Source organism: Gallinula chloropus (genome assembly GCF_964237585.1).
Source record: "Gallinula chloropus genome assembly, chromosome: 3".
Taxonomy (NCBI): domain Eukaryota; kingdom Metazoa; phylum Chordata; class Aves; order Gruiformes; family Rallidae; genus Gallinula; species Gallinula chloropus.
The window spans coordinates 26,947,495-26,969,523 of NC_140087.1; positions in this window are offsets into that span (position 1 = coordinate 26,947,495).

The following is a 22,029-nucleotide window of genomic DNA, read 5'->3' on the forward strand; positions in this document are numbered from 1 at the left end:
TCCATAATATTTTTTCTAAGACCTTGCAGTCTCGAGAAAGAACTGCAACTCAGAGGTAACGCTTTAGTAAACTCTTGTTTATGTTACAGTCAAACCAGAACAAACAACATAAAGCTGCAAATGACATTTTTATAGGAAGTCAAGAAAAAGATTCATGTGTCTGAATATTTTAGTTACAGTATGGTAGGCATGATTATTATTTCCTGTAAAGCCAAAGCGCAGCTTTAAAGGACTGGAAGAAGGCTACTCTGGGAACAGAGCATGGATGTGACTTGGGGCTCTTAAGAGTAGCTAGATATAAATACCGTATGATTTCAATGCGAAACTCCCATCAAATATTCTGGGAATTTTGCAATGGAGCAATGGTAAGATCTGGCCATGAAAAATCATGTCTTCAAAAGGCCACCATGTCAGTGGTAACTTACCTTCCTGCGAAGGTAAAGTGCCAAAAACTTTCAGGAAGAAGGTATGCAGTGAGACAGGCAAGAAAATGAGCTTTTCTGAAAGTGATCACAGAATCCCAGAAATTAGATCAACAAGGAAATGGCCAAACTCTATTAGATCATCTCATGGCCAAATAAGAAAGTCTATGTAGTGTATTTTACAGTGTTTTGTCCAGGTCACTTTGGAGTTACTCAAACTCATCAGCTCTTCTGGTTTCCATCAGGAAAATAGACCTTAACCATAATGATCTTTTTCCTGGTAGTTAATCTAATACTGCATTTTTGGTTTTGTTTTGGGGTTTTTTGCATCATTTTACTCCTTTATATCTCTTTGAGACTGCTATTCCCTTCTAACTGATCTTGGCTTTGACGCTTTTACCACTGTGATATTAAAGAGCAATCAAGGTAGAAAACGTTAAACTAAAAAGAGCAACTTATCTTCTGATTTGCTGCCTTGCTCCCCCTGTAACCAGCAGGAAGCTTCCAGTGAAACCCAACTCCTGCTTAAGAGTCAAGAGCATGAGAAAGGACCACCATTTGTGTTGAAAGACAATCTGCATTTCATCAGCATGTGACCCTGAGCTTTATGGAGGATGGAGACCTAGCAAAGCCACCCCAGAGGTTCATACTCTCTTTACTCATTACAGTGCTCCGTGATTGGGTTGCACTAAGAAAATTTGGTTACTATTAATTCTCCCTGCACACTAGTGAAAGAGGGTTTGGAGAATTTTGTGTCTCCAGATTAGGATTCCTGTCTGGCCTTTGTATACAGAAATGGAATTCCCTGGAGGGGGGAAGGAGTTTCATACTGCAGATCGATATCCTTCCTCCCAAGAGGACCTCACCAACTGACTGTGTATCTGAACAAAGATGGTCACAAGCAGCATGCAGAGCGATCCCGTTTCAGAAATGAACATTTGCTTCACTGCCTAAAAGTACAAATAAGTGTACAAGAATGAAAGCTGCAGAGTCCACCCTTGAGCATGCTGGAACAACTTTGTGAAAACAAAATGACTACCTGATAAGGAATTTCATTTTTCAACTCAGTTGCTATTATTTCTCACTAGCAGGATAGCAACTGGCAGTTGTGCTTGACAAAAAGAAAGGCGGGATGAGTGTCTGGAAAACTCCTCAAAGCTAAAAGCCTGTCTGCACAGGGACAAAGTCACGACATGAAACTACAGGCACTTGGCAAACTCCTCAGTAATCTTCAACTAGTGCCTTGTACTGCACTCATGTTATTCACTATCGCACTATCACGTAAATCCTTCATGACGGTGATAGGTATGAAGTACTGCTGTCCTGTCAGGTGTCCTGACATTAGCAAGGCTCCTAGGGATGTCAGCGTGCAGCATTTCTTACTCTCCTCCTTAACACCGGGTTTCCAAGCCAATCCAAATGTCCCACGAAAGGCCAGAATCCGCCTCACAAAGACTTTAACCTGGGTTGGGAGGGAGCTTCTTCCCTCGCTGCCTCATTAGGGATATGGGACCTCCTGTCCCAGGATAACCCTGTCCCTTACCAGTTCCTGGCTCAGGATTCGAGCACAGTTTTGCATCTGCAGGCAGGAGGCTGGCAGGGAGCGCTCACGCCTGTGAGCCGAGCAGATGGACAGAGGCTCCGCTGAGTCACTGGCAGCGCACCACTTGTTGAGCTGTTTGAGGTCCTGCAGGAAAAATGCTCACTTTGTGGCACTAAGGAGAGATCCTGCCAGGAGCAAAAATCCCTGCAGGAATTGCTGCCCAGTGTACAGACAGGACACAGAACAGAAGACGAAGGAAAGGTTTTGCCGCAGTTTACAGGAGTTGCTGCCGAGCTACCGCCACACAGGAGGCACCTTCCCACCTGCCATGGCACCCAGGCTTCACCTCCAGCACTTTCCTCCTCTCTTCTGCCCCACATGCAACCAGATGGGTGGATTCCTTTCAAACTAACTCGATGCCAGGGTAACTTCTACAGATCTGTTAACTTACTGTCACCTGGCCCCGCGTCTCCAACAGCCTTACGAAAGTCACTGGCCACTTTGCAGGAAGGACTGAGCAGGTGAGCAAGGGTTTCAGGACCATGATCACCAGGCACAGAGCATTACCTGACTCCAGTCATTCACATTATGGTACACAATAACATCAAAAAGGTGGGAAGCTCTTCATTCACCTTATTAATTTGATTTTTTAAAAAAGTATCACAAAACCAGAACACCAATACCTTTTTTCACTTCTCCAGCTTTTCTTTATGCTGTATTTTCCTTATACCATTGCACCACTTGGCTTTCCTTTCTCTTCACTCTTTATTACTCCACTCACTACAGACACCAACACTGTTTATGAGTAACTCCTTATTTTTCCCTGCAGGAAAATAATGTCTAAATGAGGTGATGGCTAACCTGCATTATCTCCACGATACCTGCAGAGACAAAACCCAACCCAAACCAGTGAGACCATCCAAGCCCTTCCTCCAACAAAACCGGGAGTTTCCTAGTGTCAAGAAGCTGGTTGAACGATTTCAATGGGACTTTATGGAAACACAAAGATCACCTTGAGAGATCAGGTGTTTATGACGGTAATACGATTATTAACTAACACAATCAAAAGATACCGTGTGCCCTGAAGTAGTAAAATCACTACTTTGCCTCATATTTCAGAATACTTATACAGCTTATAGCCGGCTCACGGTAGCAACATACCTCTACTTGTGTTAATGATTTCGTTAATGACTGAGCACCACTGCCTGCTCCGTACAGTCACTCTTCAGGAAGAGAGGGCGACGGGCAACGTGAGCTTCTCAGGGCCCTTTCTGTTCTTCCTATCCCAGGGTGCCTCTTCATTCTCAAGAGTATTTATGTACTTTGTTCAAACAATACAAAACTACAGAAACACCAATCCATTGTTATGATCCTCAACAAATATCCGACACCACAGCAGCTGTACAGAGTGCAAAGTCGTAGATTTAACAGGCAGGAGAGAAGTGAATTGTATTTAATCTTCTGCTGACGCATTAAAGAAATTTCAAAACGAAGCCCCTGATATTCCTACGTCAGAGTCAGCTCCCATTTTCAGCTCCCAAGTATGGTAATTACAACCCTGTGCCCACTGGGAACTAGTTGCTCACCAACATGTTTCAGCAGGGGAAGAAGAGGTTTGCCTCTCTGGAGTTATTACAAGATGCAGCAGTGGATGCTTTGACTTCCACTTAATTTGCACTGTCCCTTGCTCATGACACCTCATTATTTTAACTACCACAATGAAATATCTGGTTAGCCATTTTCCAGGACAACTGACCAGATTTTAAAGGCAGACACTGAATAGGCGAAGACCCTTCCAAAGAAAACCAAGGCTTTAGCCACCGCAGTCACCAATCCCCAATCCAAGCTGGGCAAGAAGAACTCAGTGCCTACACTTAGTCACTGAAGTCAACAGAGCGCGGGCGTGTGGACCCAGGCACCCACCTGGCATCCACCTGGCACAGCTTCACCACAGGGGCAGCACTGAAATTAGTCTGCCCCCAACACGATGCCTCTGTCACATCACAGCTCACAGGGAGGTACCTACACTGCCACACGTCAGTATGGACTTCACCCCTCCGCCTTGCAGACAGCCCGGTGCCAAGCATCAGGAACCAGCAGGCAACTTGCTGAAGCCTCTTCCGAGCAAACGCCAGCCCTTACTGAAATGTTCTGAAGGCCTGCAGAGTCTTCCTGGAAACTTCATCATCCTGACCTTTCACAAAAACGTTGTAAATGAAAGCTACCCTAAAGTACTATCACTACCTTAAAATACAACCCCCCTAAAAATGGGGGGAAAGGAGGTCAGAATTAGCTGAAAGATGTCCATGGGCATAACGATGCCTAGAAAGCCACAGCAGATAATACAGCAACATCAACCAGTTAGCAAGCTTTGTATTTGCTACGCACAGTACCCTAGGAAACTTCACTGAATTTTAATGCAAGTGACTCAAGATTCATCAGGCTCTTTGTGTTTAACCTTTTACAGATTCTGAATTATATAACCAGTTTGTCATGAACCACAAAGCCCTAGCGAAGTGACTGCAAAACCAAAACACAACAAAAAAAAAAGAAAAAGGTAGAAACAAAGGAAGAGCATACTCATAAATCACAGTTCAATTAAAACCTTTTCATTCCCCCCTCTTTCTTGATCTTCCAAGACTCCTTTTAATTGATGCCTCTCTTCCTACTACTTCTGTCAGATGCAATTCCCAACCAGCGCTCGGCTAGCCAGAGGGCAGATGAGGAAACTTGCTTCAGAGCCGGTGCGTGTGCCGCACCAGGCACCTGTCTGCAAGGAATGGAAAGGTACACATAACCGGCATCCCTCAGAGCGAGGGCATCCACGCCACGACAGCGTGTGCATCGCTACCAACGACAGCAGCTTTATGTAAGCACCATGTCAACAAACACACAGACGTGGGTTAACTGGCTCCCTCAGGAAGCCTGGTTCCATTCATTAACTACGACCTCTGGGGCTAGTACATGCGGAGGAGGAGATGCACGGGCAAGTTAAAAACAAAGCTCCCCGGTTTTGCCTCTACAAGTTTTCCAGTCTCAAAATCCCGCACAAATCCCAAGCCACTGTCACCTGAGCGGAAAGCAATAGTAGGCACTCAAGTAAGTAAGACCCGCGTGAGAGTTTGCAAGCCATGTGGAGGGCCACCTGCCAACAGGAAGAGGTGGTGAGGAGGAATTTGGATCCAGCTGCTGTCCTCCCTCAGCCAAACAATGTCAGGCGATAAACAGCATTAAGGACTTGTTTTAATCGTCAATCACACCAAGAGCATCCACGTCTGTCATTTTTACTCCCTGGTTGCCAGCAAAAGGGCTTGAGAGACTTCTGAGCTCGAGTTCAGAGAGACCTGCTCTGTTTCCTACCACAGCTGTATCAAAGGGACTGAGCCAGGCAGAGATGGAAAGAACCATGAGAAAAGGGAGAAGAAATGACAAAGTGCCTTGCCTGAGGGCTGACTCAAGCTGCTAAATTCATCACAGGTAACGCTCACAAAAATCTTGTAGCTGCCTTGCAGCCCCATTTCGCACACCGGCTTCTGGCAGAAAGGCAGAGCGGAAGGAGAAGGGGGATAACTCAGTATCTGCAGTTCTTATTTGCGTAAAGTGAAGCACTGAGCACCAGGAAATGAAGCACGACTGCACACTCGGTGACTGCACGTCACTGTGGCAGGTGCAACTTAACCTTAAAACCAGGTAGTAGCCTACTGCACCTTCAGAGTTAGCCCCGACAGCACCTGGGTTAAGCACTCAGGCAAATCCTCTCGCAGCTCGTGGCCAGAAACAAAAAGGGTTAAAAACCCAGCCAGGCTGCAGCCGAGAATTCCACAGCACTTCCCTCCACAGAGCTGCGAACTGCGCGTCTCCCTGCGATAAAACAGACCGAGGAACTGCCCTAGAGACCAGCCAGTTAAACACATCCACACACTACTGCCGCCGCCACCAGCGGACAGGCATTCACCGGAGAGCTCGGAGGAGTTAGTCGGAGCATCACGGTCGCTCAGTGGTCCTCCAGCGCGATCGCTTCCCCCGCGTCCGGGGCAGCGTGCCTTTCGGCTACGCGTCGGAGCTGGATTCACTGCCTTGCAGAGGAGGAACCCCCCTCTCCTTCCTCCCCGCCTCAGCACCCCCCTCCCGGTGAACACCCAGTATCTGGGTACTACCTGCGTTTATCAGCAGAGTCATCCCGTGTCTTCAGTCATTCAAGGAATTTAACAGCCTGGAAATTCCCGTTGTCCATTATTTGAGGTCACAGATAAAAGCTAAACAGCAGCCGTGACTCCCATCAATCATAAGTCACTCACTGATAGAGTGTATGGTAGGAGACCTACTGATGTAAGCTAGTCACCAGAGAAAATACCCACTGATGACGCATATCCAGGCACAAAAATAGTTACAGGGCCCCCAAAGGGATTATTCAACAGCCTACATTTAGATATTCTTACAAGAGACCCGCAGTCAATTTGCTGCTATTAGATGGCTGAGGAACGTTGAAGTTTAAGTTTCCTCAGCAGACGTAACCACAAATAGCTGGTTTAAATAAGCTACTGCAATTACAAGCTGTTTTGTAAATTTTAACACTGCATTACAGGGATTAAGTCTAAACAGAACCACTGGCTATAAAGTGCCGTTTGCAGCCTTTGCTCTTACTATTTACCAGTTCCTTCCCTATACTGGCCAGCAATGAAAAGAACAATTTAAAATTGATTCACGGGACGCCCAAACCTAAGCCCACCGTGCTACCCAGGAGCAAGGTTTGTTTTAAACAAAACAAATAAAAAATAACATATGTGAAGTGGAGTGGGACTTTTTGGTGATGCTTCAATGCTACCTGGATAGCGTTGTAAAATAAATCTGTGTGAAATAAATCTTAGTAAAATATATTTGGCTTCCTTTTTACCCCTCTTTACCCATAGATATGTTCCAGACTACATACTTCTACCTCACTTTCTTCATCTGCATTGCTACAGCTCGAAAGAAGACCCAAACAGTTGGTCTTTCTTGCACAAATCAAAACCACATAAAGGTAAGCTACCAATTACCACACAAAACCATGTACCATGTGCCTGCATTAAGCAGGGGCTAGAAAGACGACCCCCAGAATCCCTTCTAGCCTAAATTACTATTCTGTGCAATTAGTTTTTTTTTTTTAATCAATTTAAAAATGTTAACCAATCAGCTGGTAATCCCACAACACGCCTGACCCCTTCAACAGTTTCAGGATCCTTCTCGTGCCCTCGCAGCAACCAAACTTACTGGGCTATAACTGAGCCTGCTAACGCTCCTGATGGCAAAACACTGACTGCATTTCTGGCAGTATAAAATTTTTTTTTTTTCTTGCTTAACTGATTTTAACATCCAAGTCCCCTTCTCAGAGGCAATTTTTGGTGCTTAGTGGTCTAAAACTTAATGATTTTCTATTGTGTATTTAAAATCTAAATATAGGAAAGTGTTTTCTGACTGTGATGCCTGCTTCATTGACATACTTTTGGAAAGCATTACCTAGCCAAACAAACACTCAAGGATTTATAGTGTTTACCCTGTAAAGCAGGAGAAAGAAATGTTCCAGGCTACAAACTTCTACCTCACTTTCTTCATCTGCGATAACATTATTAAAAATAACACTGAAAATTATTTTTAGTGCAACCGTTTCGTAAAGCCCTCGCGTTTCCCTCATGCATATATGTGCTGACAGACCATATGGCCTAATTTAACGCCCTAAGAAGAAATATTCATTGGTGCCCTCTAGCTGATCACTCTAACCAGCTTGCTGCAGACATCCAGCACCACCCTCTCTTCTCTCCTCCTGTCATTCCCCTTTTGGGACTTTTGCTGGTGCCCACTCAATGCAACGCCCTGGAATAAAGCAATTCGCTTCCTACAGAAGATGTGGGAGTCAAAACATTCAAACCCCTTAGTGCTTTCAACTGCTGGAGCTCTTACAGTAACACAAGCATCTTGAAACACAGGAGAGGTGTAAACGTGTAAGATACCACATCACCAAGGACCTGCAAAGTGCCTAAATATACTTTTTAGCAAGTTTGCAAATTCCAGGGGAAAATACAACCTGCGCAGTTCCTCGCAGAACACACAAATTTGGCCTCTCACCCATTCAGAAGTGGCTATTATAATCCCCCCTTCCTCAGGGGCCTTTAAACAGCCTGTAAGTCCTATATTATGCTTCATCTCACATTCTGAAACGCATGTAACGTTAGTCAGCAACAGATCAGACATTTCACAACGCACGGCCCGGGACTTCCCTTCCACCATCGTGCAGGCCTGAGCACATGGGGAGAGCTTCCCTCTTCTTTCCCACTGACATCTGGGGACAGGACGTGCTACCCTCCCATCTCCCTCCAGCTGCTCTCAGTGGAGGCTGTATCAGGTGGGCTGAGGTACACGACCCCATCACCACACTGTTTTATAGTGGTGATGGAGACCTGCCTGGAGCACTACTGCATCTTTAAAGCTTAGAAAGGCCCAAGGCAGGATTGCTAACGCATACCCTGGACACATCTCTATTCTGTCAAGTGAAGGAAACAAGCAAGACAGTGCACAAATCCCCAAGAGGAGATTCCCCCAGCTGGAGGGAAGTCTCCACCAAGGAAGAGCTGCCTCAGGAGATGCCTGTGGTGGCCCCGGCCCCAGGGGAGGAGCAGGACAAGGAGCAGGGTGCCAGGACAGCTCTCTGGCACCTCCAACAGCGGGTGCAGCGGCTCTGAGTCACGCCAGTGGCCACAGGCCTCTCAAAGGAGATGAGAGGTGGGGAGGCTGTGTGGAAAGCAGGGTTAAGGTGCTGTCCTCTTCCTTCTTGCCCAACTGCAAGAGGCAAGAGGCTGGCTGGAGCTGGCACAGTAGTCTCTGTGCATTTACTTAGATCCACTGAGATGTCCTTAGCACCGTATCAATCGTTAATCAAAGTAAGTGTAGAAGGGAGACCAGCATCTGAAGCTCATCATGAATACCGTGACAGTGCATTTCCCAAAAGGTCAGTTTACACCTCGATGGAGAAGACAGCTGCAGCACGCACCCTCTGTGTGTCTGAACAGGAGCTGTAAAGCAATAGCTGCTCTAATGTTTGGGAAGCACCAGGCAGCAGCATCCAGCTGTGCACAGGAAGTTAATGTCCCACGTGCCATTTGCCTGCTGAAACACAGGATGGGTTAACCACAGCAGCCAGGCATTTGGGAAGGGACCTGGGGCTGTGTTTCTGCAGCACCTTACTACAGCACTACAGCTAACGTTACTTTCACACACACCCCCTGGGAAAAGGACATTGCAGACGTGGTCAATACACATTAAGGGGATGCAGTCCAAATCTCCACATCACTAAAAGACCAAGGGAGCAGGGGGTGGGAGGGGGAGGTGCTTGAACAAGGAATAGTCAAAACCCTTTGTTCATGGGAAACAGGCCTTCTACTCCATTTGGGAAGTTAATTTTTCGGCATAGTTCTTTTTTCTTCTTCCTTTTTTTTTTTTTTTTTTTTAACAACCAGCTGTCTGTTCTGTCAATGCTCATCCAGGAGACCTGGCACAAGCCTGGTTTATGCACCTACTAGTGGAAGCCAACAAACTTTTCAAAGGCCTGTTTGCCTGTTTCCTTGAAACATAAAGGAACGCAGCAAACCCTGGTACAGAATGGGTGCAGAGGTGGGAATGAGACAGGTGGGCAGTGAAGGTGGAATTTAAGGGGTAAAAGGAGATGTGGGAAAATGAGCAGGAGCAGCTTCTACTGTCCCCAGTAGTAAAGATGTATTGCTTTTCAACACAGAGAAAAATGAATGGAAGCAAGCACACGACAGAACTGGAGCTGTGATGGTAACTAAATGTACCCTTCCAAATAAGTATAAAAGAGTGCAGACATGTCCTGGTGTAACAAAGCTTTGTGGTAGTTTTAAAATGCTGTATTCAAAGTAGTAGTAAGCTGACAAATTACCTCTTACTGACCCATGAGTATCCAATTAGGACTATTCTTTAATGTGTGTAGGAATATTGTTTATGAAAAGTAAAGACACCATTAGCTTTGCAAACAGGCAGTAAAAGATCCCCAAATTAGCAAATTATTTTCTTAAAGTTTCTACAACTTTCAAATTGAAAAAGATGTTTGGCTCACTGAGGATGGCAGAGTGTGGAGCATTTAGTCACTGTGTCATACAACATTAGATAAACCAGGACACTGATGTCAGAAACATAAAAATAGTCACGCTATTCTCACTCTGCCTGCCCATCACTCTCTTAGGGCTTTTCTCACAATGCTAGCATTTGCAAAACAGGCAATAATTGATTATAATTGAAAAGGAAAATTAAAATACTGCAGAAGTAGAGGTCTCTCAGATTGCATGAGGATTTTCCTCTATTTGGAAGTAGGAGCCTGATACCTCCTCTGCATGCAAACATCCTGAAGAAATCTAAGACAAGTAACAATGGATGGCGGTGGTGGGGACTGTGCTTAATTTATGTATTAAACATGAAAAGCAACGTTTTTACTTTTGGAAATCAGTATACTTAAACTTCAAATTATCACTACCTATTATATAGTCTAAACTGGTTACATTTGGTAGCGTAGTTAACAGTAAATTACAGGGTTTACGCCAAAGTTTTAAAGCAAATCAAACTGCAGAACTAAGGAAAGCTGCTGTCTGAGCACCTGGAACCAGGTTTTTTGAAATGCAAAGCGAATATTGGATAGCAATAGCCTCTTCTGCAGCTCAGCAAAAGGATCTGGGGGTTCTTCATTTCACTGTACTCAGGTTGAGTCTGTTAACTTGCTCGTTTACAGTTGAGTAAACATAAGGAAAGTGTACTTTCCTATTCCGTGACACTTTTGAGATCTATTCTTTACCAAAACTCTTTAAAAGTACTTTTCGTATATGGTGATGAAAAACAGTAGTAGTTCTGGTGGTCTGTTTACATCGTATTTATGCCACTTGTCTTGAAAGGATCAAATAAAGTTAACCATCAAAACAAGGCAGGTTTGTTCTATCTATTATTCTACAGTGACTGCATTGGTGGATAAGAGATACTGTTGTCATCTATCTTGACTTCCAGTACCTGAAAAGGGCCCTACAGGAAAGGTGAAGACGGACTGTTTTCAAGAGCAAGTAGTGACAGGACAAGGGGTGATGGCTTTAAGCTGAAGGAGGGGAGATTTAGGTCAGATGCTAGAAAGAAATTCTTCCCTGTGAGGGCAGTGAGACCCTAGCACAGGCTGCCCAGAGGAGCTGTGGCTGCCCCCTCCCTGGCAGTGTTCCAGGTCAGGCTGGATGGGCCTTTGGGCAACCTGGTCTGGTGGAGGGTGTCCCTGCACATGGCAGGGGGTTGCAACTAAATGGGCTTTGAGGTCCCTTCCAACCCAAACCAGTCTGTAATTCTATGATTCCAGTGCACTGCAACTGGGAGTACCTGAGATATACTGTAAAACCTTTTATTTTTTTTCAAAAAATAAGGATGACTGTAAACACACTTTTCTGACATCTGTTAATTTCAGTGAGGTTTGATTGCAAATCTGTGCAATCTTTGATTGTTCACAGCTGTTGCTAACACCACCACCCCCCAATGCGGAATGTTTACCCATTTGTAACTCCACCTAGAAAGAGAAACAAGGGGTCACCGTAAGTGCAGAGCAGACACAGGCAGCATAGGAAACACCACTGTCCTTCACCACCATCTTCTCAGTATCCATCCCTGATTACTGTGATAAGGGAACATAGAACTCAGGTGTGAACGACCTTGCACGTACAAGGTCTGATCTGCACATTAAGGATGCAGTTTCACACTCGGGCAAGGTGAGCTACCACCAAAGAGGGGGAGATACCACTTTGCTTCTTACCCCTACAAAGCCAGCCACGTGCTCCTGCCAGCTCTGGAGTTTGCCTATGCCCACGGGGAACCAACGTGAGGTGCTGATGCATCAGAAACACTTGGCCACCCAACAGCTTGCTGCCCAAACCAACCCAGCATGGGCTCAGGCAGGTGGCCACGGGGGACAGGTAGAAAGAGCAGCTCCTCCAGGATGTAAAACCACAGCTGGGGCAGCGGGAAACCCTTCCTTGAACGCCAGCCACCCACTCGCTCTCAGTTTTGGCAGTGCTGCAAAGCCTGGGCTGTGGGAGACAAGCTGATCTCTCAATATGGAGGGATGTTTCAGATGTTGCTGCCCACAGCTTCAGCGAGGACCATCAGGCAGACCCCAGGGGCAGGCAGGAAGCATCGGAGAAAGAGAGGGGAAGGTCCAAACCACCCCATGCAAAGGAGAGAGCCCCACCTCGCTGCTGGCAGCCTGCCTGCTGGCCCCCGCCGCCAGCACCCGCCGAAAGGGGAACTTGCCCCTGGGAAGGTGAATTTCTCTCTCTGTTGATTTGCTTATGAGGCCCATCCAAAACCAAGCACATCCGATGTCTCAGAACTATTTCTGATACTTTTCACAACTTTTGTCTGTTTTTCCCCTACACACCAAACTACACAGCTTAAACCCATGAGGAGTTTCTTCTAAAAGAGGTGGCTACCCTTCCTCTTGCAAGAACTTTTCACTACTCAACAATAACGGAAAGAAAGCAAGGACCAAACTCAGAATTAATTCTTCAAAAATCAATTTATTAATAAAAGCACAATTGCCAAATCACATTACTTCACCTTTTTTCTTCTATTTTTTTTTCTTTAAAAGAAACCCACCACCCATAACAATATGAAATCTTGTAGAAGGTCTCCCGAGATTTCTCCTCAAATGATGAGTTATATTCAAATTCCTCTCTTCCTGGGACTCCCTCCAACCACCAGCTCTAACTGTTATCTCTAGAAAATGTTAAACTTTAAGAAGAAAGCATTACCTTGCCTGTTAAGGTGTAAGAAGAGAGGGATTTTTCTCTTACAGGAATTCCTACTGAAATAAAAGGGTTCGGGGTGCTCATGCTTACACACTTGTAACTTCGACTCTTCCTGATACCTCCTTTTCTTACAAAAAATCCAAATCTGCAGTTACCAACAGTGTGATCTCTCCGCTTGGTGCACAAGGCTCCGTGTTGATTAATCAAGGAATTAAGGGGACCGCAGCGCACGGCAGCACACACACTGCATTCAGTATTACGAACTGTTGTTAATAAGCTTAAAGAAAAATGCCAACATACATTTATTTACGATTTTAATTATTTATAGCACGCCTAAGCAGCCTATCCGTAAGAAGTCGGACTTAATCTCTAGCAGACTTCCTGCTGCCATGCTGCCAGTCTCTCGCTGCATCCGTGGCCGTTCTGAATTAAATAAATAATTTCCCCTGGAAGACTTCATGGAGTGCCAACCACAAGCACCAGGGCTGGGTGAAAATAAATCACTGCCGGCAGCGTGCCAGCACTCCTTCCTAGAACCTACGGGAAACGGTGATTTCCCTACAGCGAACTTTCTTTGCATATCCATTCTGCAAAGTTTAATTGATCTCTGCCATAGCATGGCAGTAAAACCCCTCCATCTCTATGTACTCTAAGGTTAGACTACTTCATGTTCTGACGGTTTCATCATATCTGACTGGTTTCTGCATCAGTTCTGCAGCACCATCAGTAGAATCATCTGCCTCTTTTTTTTTTTTATATAATTTAGGGTTAAAGTCCTCCTCATTATCACTTCTTTTTATGTTGATGACCCTATGCTACCCTTCAAAGACAACATGTTACTGCTTTGTATCTATAAACATTCCCTCCTTTGGTTTCCACCATACTCCTACCAGCTTTACCAACCAAACTCAGGTTACTTCTCCCTCTACCAATCTACTCCTATCAGCACACACAAAACGAGCTCTCAGCACTTACTGCGCTATCCAGCTATTTAGGCATTGTCATAACCACAGGAAAAAATGAGGAAAAATTCCCACTCTGCTCTGTGATATCGATCAATTTTAAAATCCATTGCAAGATCCTACAATAAATATTATGCTGTGGCTTCAGTACCTGACAGCAGTGTAAACATCAGCAGATTTTCATGGGCAATCACAGGCATCTCAATTATCTGAATACTGTCTCAGTTATCAAAAGGGCGGCCTGACCTACTACATGGTCAATGTCTTTTGATGTGCCAGTGATTTTAGAAAACCTACAAGGAAAAAAGAAAGTCCTTGGGTGCTGCTTTGTAGAGAATTTCTCCTACATCTGTGCTTTCATAATGAGAGATGTGAAGTGATTGCCCCATGTGCAGAAGAGCTCAGGCAGTTTGGGGTTGGGGGTCCCCACGACCTGCACCATACACCAGAGCCAAAAGCTTGAGCTCCCAGTCTCCTCACCAGGTCCAGGTTCAGTTGCTATTCCCCAGTGTTGCAAAAAATGTGTGGTTTTTCTTGCAAAGTCTGTCAGCCAGCTTGAAACACTTCTGATGGAAAAACACAACAACATTTCAAGAAAAGGCCAACCACCTTGATGGGGCTGCCCCACTGCGGAAATCAGGAAGAAACTGTGTTTGTGTCTGCATACAACTTACCCTAAGGTGCATAACCTCCCAAGCACCACCAGTATTTCACAGCTTTCAGAACTCTGCTCGACCACCTACCACTTTTTGGCCAACTGGCTGACCCAGAAAAGGAGAAGAGAAACGATGGGCACTGCAGGGCAGCGAGCACAGCTTGCACGTGGGAAGAAACCACTCGCTGGGCACAAAGAGTGTCGGCCACAGCTTGCCCTGGAAAGAGTGATGCGATGGGGGTCAGACCACAGAGGTCACGGGAAGAAAGGGGAGGGAAGAAAAAGCACACCAAGGGAAAGAGCGTTCTACTTATACTGCAGTCAAGTCCCCTAAATTTCATCCCTCCTCCTGGTTCCCCAGTTTCCAAAAATAACTTCTACAAAGGCAAGAACTGCAGAGGCAGGGAGCCTGAAAAGAGCTGCATTTGGAAAATACAAAAAGGTGGCAAGGGAGTTGAAGGAAAAAAAAAAAAGACACGTTCTTTTTGGAAAGAACAGTGACATCTTTTAGTGTGGAGGCAGAGCAGCAGGGATGTGGGTCAGTAGCTGGAATCGGCATCTGGGGGACCTCAGGTCCTGAGGGCTGGTGCTGACGGCTGTGGAGCAGCCAGAGGGGACAGAGGGCTGTTTGGCCTCTGAGCAGGATGTTGGCAAAGGTTTGGGCTGGTCTTGGCCGTTCCTGCCCTCACGTGCTGCAGTTCATAAAATGTTTGGGCAACCACACATTTTGTATGTCTGGTATCAGAAGACGCTTGACATTTTTCCTTAAAAGTAAAGGCATCTTAATGTGAAAAACATCTCTTAATGACTAAGAAGAGAGTCAGCAGAGAGCATTTGCACCCAAAGAATTCAGTTCCTCCCACATCAAAGCAACCTCTTGGAAAACTGATTATAAATAAATTAACAAACAACTAGTGTGTCTATCAAAAATAATTGGTTTGCTGCTGGAAAAGAATTAAAGACTCACAGGGCCTGAAACAAACACTGAGGGTTAAATCTGACTCTTAATTGCTGGACCAGACACCAAGGTGAAGGAAAGGAAAAAAACCTCCTCCTGTTGTGCAGAAATGTCTGTCCTGTTTGCATGGCATTTGTGGAAAGGGTGATTCTTCTCTAACAACTGAGAAGTAAATTCAGGTATACATTGAGAGATTTAGGGTTACGCAAACATCAGCCATTTTATTTCCACGTGGCACTGGCTTTGGTTTCAGGTGATGCAGCCTTGTATTATGGCACCCCAAAGCCACATTCAATTTCTTCCTCCTGTTTTTCAGCACTGATCAAAATAAGAAGTTTCAGCACATCTCTGCATAGCTACAGTGCAGTACAGAACGTCCCTCACACTACCAAAGGCAGCAAGGTTGCACTCGCTGTCAAAAGGTCTGTTTTCTCCAACATTCTTCTTCCATCTCTTCACCACTTGCTTTCTCTACTGTAGGTGAAATTAAGGTCTCCAGGTGTGCTCAGGTCCCCATGCTTTTACCAGAAAAACATTCTATCATCTCTATTGTAAATACTACCACATACTGCAATGTTTCAGACACAACTGCCCAGTTAGAACCATTCCCTTTCTTGTACAACCAGCCCACTGTTTGAATGCATGTTTCTTGACCTCTGCAGACATTCAGATCTTCTCTCCTGGACAACAAATGCCACCATAATTCAATAATTGCAATCTCACAAGTTTCAAAGGAATTAGATGGCCCTGAAGAGGAAAGGCAGACCAATGCCCTGAGCTCAGCCCTGAGGTGCTGCACGGCCACCCTGGTAGTGGGAAGCCTTGGCCCGTCTGTGCGGCCTCCCACCCGCCAGTAGAGACATAAAAGTGAGTTGTCCCGGGTGGGGAAAGGGACACAGGAGAAAGGGACACATACTGGGCCACTGCCACCAGTTTCAAAGAAAGGGTATTTCACACCTCTCTGGTTCTGAGAGAAAGCTTAAAAATCTAACGCAAGCACAGCCCAAGGGTTGAGGAAACAGGAAGCAGAAATGGCTGCAATGATTTGGAGGTTTGGTGCTTTGGGCAGGGTTCAAATCTCATCCTTTCCTGTTCTTTTTCTTCTCTTTTATGCTTAAGTAATGATTTTTAAATGGCACAGCTAGGAGTGCCCATGACTTTCTCCACAGCCATCTTCTTCAGTTTCCTATCATGATGGCAGCCACCGCAATCTGAGAACACACCCCCTGGCACACAATGGCACTAAGGGGGCCAAGCCATGCCTCCTTCTTCAGAGAAGCAGCAAAGCCACTGAGGGAGAAGCATTTTTAAGAGCGAAGTTGAGGAGAGTGGGAAGGAGACAGCTTCACACAGCCTTAGCTGCTTCTCCCAGCGGAGCAGGGATTGAGAAGAAAAACACCACAAGCCTCTCATCTTCTCCAGCTTGCCACAAAAGAGGGGTGTATTTTTCAGCAGGATCTGGTGAGTCTGACACTGAACTTAGCTCAAGTGACATGAAATGTTAATGTTTAGGAACAAGGTAGGTGGAGAGGAGGAGGAGGAAAGAAGACATTTGCTATTTGATGTAGAATTCATTCAAAAGCTTCTTTTCACAGCCAGAACTAAAATTTCCATTCAGCTGTTTATTTCTGGTCGCCTAGATAGCTTGAACAAGTGGAAGAAGAGGGATCTAGCAGAAACCCTTACCCCTACCTGTGTGGAAACAGCCCTTCCTCAGATACCTTCAGAGACAACCAGACATGTTTTTCTGACTGACAGTCTTCAAATGCAGGATGGCCAGTTTTCCCCAGGGATATTCATACTTGATTCAGGCTTCCAGCCAGGGTGCACAGAAGACTTCTGCCTCAAACCACAACCACTCAGTGCCTGCAGCAGCCACCCAACGTGGCCCTGCTGTTCCCCACCAGCCCCCAGAACCTCCACCTGGAAAACATCACAACCTTTTGATGTTACAAAATTAGTAGCTACTATTTAAAAATGGCTGGACTAGTGTATGAAATTCATCTGTGCATTTTCTACTTTTTTTTCTGTTCATGTCAACCTGAAGTCTCCTCCTTCATCACTCATCTCTCTTCCCACTTTTTTTTTTGTCTACATTACATCTGAAAAACAACTTTTCCATCAAAGGCACCAAAGCATCACCTCTTTGCCATGCTGTGCTCTCCCCAGCCCCACATTGTCCTCTGCTTGCCCTTCTGCCTTTGCTCTGTTTCCTCACTCTTCCTGCCCTTGATTTCTCTTCCCCTTTTCTTCTTCCTTTGATGTTCCTCTTGGTGCTTTCTCATCATCCTTCCTGCCACATTGAATGAGGTGCTCCACTGGGAAAGTGCCTGAAAACTGTACCTAGCCTGTTGGGAGGGTTATGACAGGTCAGGACACCTAAACAGGAATCCTTCACCTACTCTACTATGCTGGAGTAATTCCTCCTCTTCATTCAGGATTGCATGCATAGTCCCTTTGTCAAGAGTCAGGAAAACTAAGGTGCCACATAATTTGGGAAGCATATGCTATTTTTTAATGAGCCATCTCTGTATATTTGGGGTTTTTTTTGATGTTTTGAGTGGGCTGTGCAGAAACTAGAAGCCACCAAACAAACAACAAATTTGGGAGTGTCGAAGGCAACATTATTAGCAAGGCTTACCAGTGCTGCCCTCCCTCAGGAAGCGGATGTTTAAAAATGACACCCTTGTACTTTGCAGTTCTGCTGCCTTGAAGGTGAAATCCACCACTTTGTAGCATGCCAAGACAAGAGTCATTTAATCACTTCAACTCTATTCCCTCAGAAAAGATTTACCCATGTCTCCTGAACAGGGACAAATTTCCCCCATAGAGAATCTCAAAGACAGGGTTCCCACTTCAATGAAAGCAAACCTTGTTTTTCAAGAAAAAACAGAGAGTCCTGTTGCTAGTTAAAAAGAAAGAAAAAAGAAAAAAAAGATACCGATAAGAGACAGACAGATTTTATTCCTCCTGGCACAGCAAAAGAGCAGTTGACCAACTTCCAACTGCAAAGCTGTATTCTCTCCCCAGTTACACAGAGAAACCTCACTGAAATCTATAGGCCAGATCCACTTATATGTTCTGGCTGCGCTGCCTGTTTTAGCGATGCAAAGCAGCTGTAAATCCAGTTTCCCGTGCCAGTTTCTGTCAGCTTTACCGTGCCAGATTAGCACTGCTGTTAGCCTCAGAAATGCTAACATCTGGAGGTTCCCCCACCGCCCAGTCTGACTTTGAACCTTGGAAATCTGCAGTTCATCCACCCATCCGCACAGCTGGCAGGACCAGCCTTAGGTAGTTCTCCACCCTGAGTGAAATGCATTGGTCACAGGCTCTCATCCTACACTCAGGCAGCCAACCGAGCAGATCAAAGAGCGCTCACCTAACGATCAGATTTCGGTTATTCCCTGGCTGATTGCCCGGTGGCTCCGGAGGGTGACTCTTGACCCTGTCTGGAAGCAGGTGCCTTCCTAGTGTAGGTCTGTGAACCTGAGTCAGCTGGCAAAACAAAATTCAGTGTTTCCTCATACTTTTGTATTTCTTTGGATGTCAGGAAATGGAGCTCAGCCTCGTTTCCTGCTCCTTGGCCAGGGGAGGTGGGGAAACTGGAGGTGGATGTTGAGAAAGGCAAAAAGAGGGCAGATTGAGAAGATCAAGGAAAATAATAATAAACCTCAAACACTGCTTCACTCTGCTCCATAAAGCAGTACATCACAGAAAAAGTACACCAGCTCCCCCCCAATGTCTTTCTCTGCAGGGATATACAACAGTCTCTGGAATTCACAGCGTTTTCTTGCTACGTTCAAGTGCTGCTGCACCTGAAGTCTTAAAAACCACCCAAAACCCAACAAAACATCCTCTTAATTTGCTTTTTGCATGAGAAAAACATGTTTAAACAAGAATCAGAGAGAACTGGGGGGAGGAGCACGGGTATATTCATGTCAGTTATGATTTTCTAAGAACAAAGGCTTTACTTTATATATAAATAAATAAACGGGAACCATTTGGCATGCTTTATTTTTTCCCAGCTCGCTCCCAGCCCCTCACTCTGAATGCATTAATACATACACCTTAAGCACAATCGGGCTCTTTGTGTTGCCATGGAACTGAAACCTTTGCCGTGTAGATGGTGATGTACGCCAGGAAGCATACTGTTCTTACACTTCCTATAACAGAAGCAAAATCACTGCATAGCATTAACTCCCTTAGTATTTAAGGCATTCGGCGTCTTTCTTGTCTGCTCGTCTTCACACAGAGTTTGCTTTTTCTATCTTGCCACATGCAAATGAAGCACATTTGACATCGCTATTCTCATCTTGGTGAAGTCAATAGCTCACACGCTGAGCACATTACAGAAGGTCCACAAGACTACGGACTTTCCCTTTTCACTAAGGGGCTGTTCGCAGGCATGCAGCCGCTGAGACAAGGGCTGGAGGGGGCAGACATAGATGAAACCTATGTGCCTACAGCAGAATATTAGGCATCAAGGTAGCATTTAAGTTGATTTTTGAAACCTAGTTAACATATTTATCACTAATGCTCTTGCACACCTTTGTCCAGACAACCAAATCACAGCAGAAAGCTCCTGCAGCAGACACCAAATCTTTCCACACCCTTTTTTTTCCCCTAACCTAGACTGGTGGGCTTTCAGTGGTGAGCACACCTTTGGGAGCTTCAGTTAGAGAAAATTAAACCAGGCAGCTCAGCTCTGTGTCATCTAAAGGTTCAGCCTACAGTCATTACCTCCAGCTTTTTGCCAAAGCTTCTGAAAACGGCTGGACGCACAGTGAAAATACATAGATATTTGCATTCAAAGCAAAACCAGGGTACGCAAATATCAAGTTCATTATAAAAACATTACCATAATAAATAAATAAGCAAGTAAACAGCCATTTGTGTACGTAAACATTGGATCTGTACCTGCAGAAACAGCTGGAAGCCAGTCCATGCTCCGAAGCCAGCTTGAGGCTTTTTTGTCCAAAGTTAAATATTTGCATAGCATTAAGCTTAAAATTAAAGCATTTGGTGAAGAAACTTGCTGACTTGTGTATACGGAAAAACAAGAGGAAATTTAGCTTCCCTGCACACAGGGCCAGATTCTTGGGATGCCTTCTCGGTCCCATGAATTCCTGGACAGCAGAGAGACAGAGTACCAACCAGGGAACTCCTCTCCCGATTTCTGGAGGATTTTGTACATGGGCTGGGCAGAAAGGCAATAACCCAGGTAGTTTGTGAAGGCAGCATTTGTGGCTTAGGTGCCTGACCCTTGACCACCTGGTAACGCTCCTTCCTTTTAGCATTCTGCCCAGCACAGAAAAGATCCATTCACACAGCTCCTTCGTGCAAGCAGCCTTGCCCAGCCCCTGTGCCACTGGCAAACTCCTCCTGGCCAGCTGACGGCTGGGTTGGCCTGATAGCTGCTGGAGACCTCCTGCAGCTCACTGCCCAGGGACATGGGACGGGGACTGCTCACAGAGGGGCTTCCACCACTGTCTGTCTATCTTGGCCAGAGGAAAGCAGTGGGTCCCCTGTTCCTGGGTGCTAGCAGGCACATGCTAGACCCCACAAGTGCCGGCACCTTCAGGTGCCCTCTCCTTCCCTCCACCAAGGGAAGAGCTGCGCTGGCAGAACAAGCTCCCTCTCCTCCTTGCACTGGCAGTGAGTGTCTGAGCGCTGCACATCCCCACCGCTGCATCCATTACCTGGGGTTTACATAAGACTCTTGCCATTGGTTTTCTAGTTACAGGAAAATGTATATTGTGCTGTGATGAAAGGCCAGTGCAGTGTCAAGAGCATTAAAAGGGCTCCAGGGACTGATTAGAGTCAAAAGGGAAAGGATTTATGATGGTTAATAAAGTTAAATCTGCCAGAGTCCTGCTTATTCTTCCAATTGCAGGTAACCAGATCTTCTAGGAAAAGTTATTAAAATGTTGCACGTTCTTACTGATCCCTTCAAAAGAAAACCTACCTTTTGCCGTGAGAGCACCTGCCCAGGAGATAGCCTGGCTCACCGTGGTGCCTACACCAACCCTGAGGAGGAGAGGAAGAGGGGATGCATCACCTGCCCGTGCCTTGGGTGAGCAGCAAGGACCCTGGCACCAAGAGGTCTCCTCAGCAGGCATGTAACCAGAATGGTCCCCCTGCGCACCTGCAGCCTGACCTCACCTGCGATGCCAGCCTCTGGTCGGTGGCTGGGACGGGGCTGGGACTTGGACTTCCACCCACCATCAAGCACCACACTGTCCCTCAGCAAGTACATTTCCCCCTCTGTCAGCAATGCACATCCACATGGGAGAAGGACCAGGCCAAGAAGGAAGCTCTTGCCTCTCATTCCCAGTCTGGTGTCACATGCACACCTTCTGCTGACAGATGCCATCTAACTGGACTCCACAGGACTGCCCCAAAACTTGTTTTAAATGGTTTTTAGTACCACGTGCTCAAAAGTCGACATAATTTTACAAGGTGTTAATGATTTTCCACACTGAAACAACACCACCAAGAGAGGGTGGAGGAAAGTTGAGGGCCAAATTTTTAAAAAACCTATTAGGAATTTTACATCCATATCTAAATTACATGCACTTTATTGGATCTCAAGTTTTCATTTTTCTACCACTTAATAATCACAAATAAGTTATATGTGCCCTTTCCATTTTGTCATTCTTTCACTATATTACC